The 2,607-nt window shown below is 39.8% G+C and overlaps 1 pseudogene; it reads left to right on the top strand.

Annotated features, from left to right (window-relative positions):
* Positions 1-1,587, top strand: part of LOC103727444 — a 9,187-nt pseudogene extending 7,600 nt beyond the window's left edge.
* The last annotated feature ends 1,020 nt before the right edge of the window (positions 1,588-2,607 follow it).

Below are 2,607 nucleotides of genomic sequence, written 5' to 3'. Positions count from 1 at the left end.
TCAAATCCTTTTTCTTTATTCTTAAACCTTTAAAAGAAAGCTTCAAAACTGTGTAAAATATTAATTACTTAATTGCAAAAATGCATTAAAAACAACCTTTGAATTATGTGGAAGTCATAAAATTTCTCCTAGTACATCTAGTTATAAATTGTGGTTTTCTTATACACTGCAGATTGTTACAAAATACCGAACTAAATTGTGAATTAATAAATAAAATTAAGTAAAGTGAAGATAAGCATTCTATAACATCCTTTAAGAGATTCAAGTCCAACATCCAGCAGCCAATTCCATGACAGAAATCAACCAAATCCACAATGACGTGGTTGGAGGTGGAGCCATATCAATAATTATTCTTGTGGGAGAAATACTGCCTGTGACTGAGCACTTCCCAGTGCAGCAGATGCACCCAACAGTCGTGATCAGTGCTTACCACATGGCATTAGATGATATTATTAGCACTCTGAAGAAAATCAGTATGCCTATAGATGTCAATAACCATGATATGATGCTAAACATCATCAATAGCTCCATCACTACAAAAACAATGTTCCTCTTTGCCTTGCTGTATTGCCTTGGATGCTGTCAAGATCATGCACTTTGAAGAGAATGGTCAAAAGGATACTGACATCAAGAAATACACTAGGGTGGAAAAGATACCCAGCAGCATCATTAAAGACTCATGTGTCTTATATGGACTCATTATTAACAAGGATGTGACCCATCCACAAATGCACTACTATATCAAGAACAATCACATTGTGCTACTGGATTCTTCTCTGGTGTACAAGAAGGGAGAAAGCCAGACTGACATTGTGATTACATGGGAGGAACACTTCACTCTCATCCTGCAAGTGGAAGAAGCATTCATCTAGCAGCTCTGTGAGGACATTAGCCACTAACTCCCAATATAGTCATCACAGAAAAGGGCATCTCAGACTTAGCTCAACACTACCTCATGTGGACCAATATTCCGGCCATTCACCGAGTCTGGAAGAAAGACAAGATGACACTGCTAGAGCCTGTGGGGCAGGGATAATCAGCTGACCAGATGAACTGAGAGATGATGTTGGAACAGGAACAGTCCTATTGGAAATCAAGGAGACTGGAGGTGAGGAGTTCACATTCATCACTGATGTGAATACCCAAAGGCCTGCACCATTCTCCTTAGAAAGGCCAGCAAAGAGAGTCTCCGGAAAGTAGAACACAACCTCTAGCATGCCACGCAAGCGTGCTGAGCTACCAGTATTTTCCTGGTTCAGCTAGTGTGAACTGGTGGAGTCTCTGAGATGGCTGAGGCCCATGCCTTGACAGAAAAGTCCAAGGTCATGACTGGTGTGGGATAACAGCCATACAGGCCCATTGCCCAGGCTTTAGAAGTCATCCCTTGTACCCTGATCCAGACCTGTTGGACCAGCACCACCCATCTTTTTACTTCCCTTCGGGCTAAGCATACATGGGAGGATTGAAACCTGGGATACAAATGGTGAGGCTGGCACCTTGGTGGACATGAAAGAACTGAGAATATGGGAACCTGTGGGCTGTGAAGCTACAAACATTACAATAGCAGTGGAGACTGCTGTGGATTGATGACACTGTCTCAGTCCACAAAAGGGAAAGAGGAGCCGGCAGAGCAGGGCTCCTGATGCTGGCTCCGAGTAAACTGTGGGCAAGGTGACCAACACACACAACCAGCAGCCAGAGTTTCAGGAACACTGTGGATGGCTTTGTTTGGAAGGGGTCAGTTAAAGGCAACCTGATGTCTGTCCAAGCTCAGTTTGCGAAAGGTGCTAACGTAACTCTTCTCCATTATAAGCTTTCCATTTAGTTTGCTTTCAGTGATAAAATCTAAATCATTTGAAATCAAAGTTTGGAAAAAAAAAAAAAAAAGGAAGACTATGGAAAGGGAAATGAGCTCGGGGTTAGAGGACAAGAAAAGCAATAGGGTAAATATTACCAAAATACATATGCATACATGGAAACATCATAATGAAACCCATTTATATGAATAGTTAGAAAATTTTAAAGTATTGAAAGAAAGAATGAGCATTTCCACAATGTCTGATAAAAAACTGCACCACCAGGGCTGGAGAGATGGTTCAGCAGTTACGAGTATTGACTATTCTTGCAGAGGACCTGGGTTCAATTCTTAGACCCCACATGGCAGCTAACAACTGTCTGTAACTCCTTTTCCAGGGGTTCAACACCCTCTTCTGAACTCCACATGCATTTACACACATGCAAGCAATACACTCATAAACATAAAATAAAAATAAATACTTTTTTTTTTAAAGCTACACCACCAAGAAGACTTAGGATAAAAAAGACTAACAGAAAGATAAATCTGTTTTATGAGTTGCTCTCTGCAGCAGATCTGCCAATATTATTTCTAAATACCTGTTTTATTCACGGTTTAAGAAATTTAGAAATCATGTATCATTCATTTGATCATTTAGTGAATTTTTTGCTTTTGTTTTCTTTCAGTACTGAGGTTTGAACCCAAGATCTGAAGCATTGTCTGGGGTTTAGTTTACCATTTGTTAGTAATGAAACAGTTTATAATTACTTTGAATATTAATATATGTTGATTGTAAAACTCAAGAAAATATA

The sequence above is a fragment of the Nannospalax galili genome, unplaced genomic scaffold (assembly GCF_000622305.1).
Source record: "Nannospalax galili isolate Female #2095 unplaced genomic scaffold, S.galili_v1.0 scaffold128, whole genome shotgun sequence".
Classification (NCBI taxonomy): Eukaryota; Metazoa; Chordata; class Mammalia; order Rodentia; family Spalacidae; genus Nannospalax; species Nannospalax galili.
The sequence above is the reverse complement of the archived record's forward strand: the minus strand, read 5'-3'. Positions and strand labels throughout refer to the sequence as shown.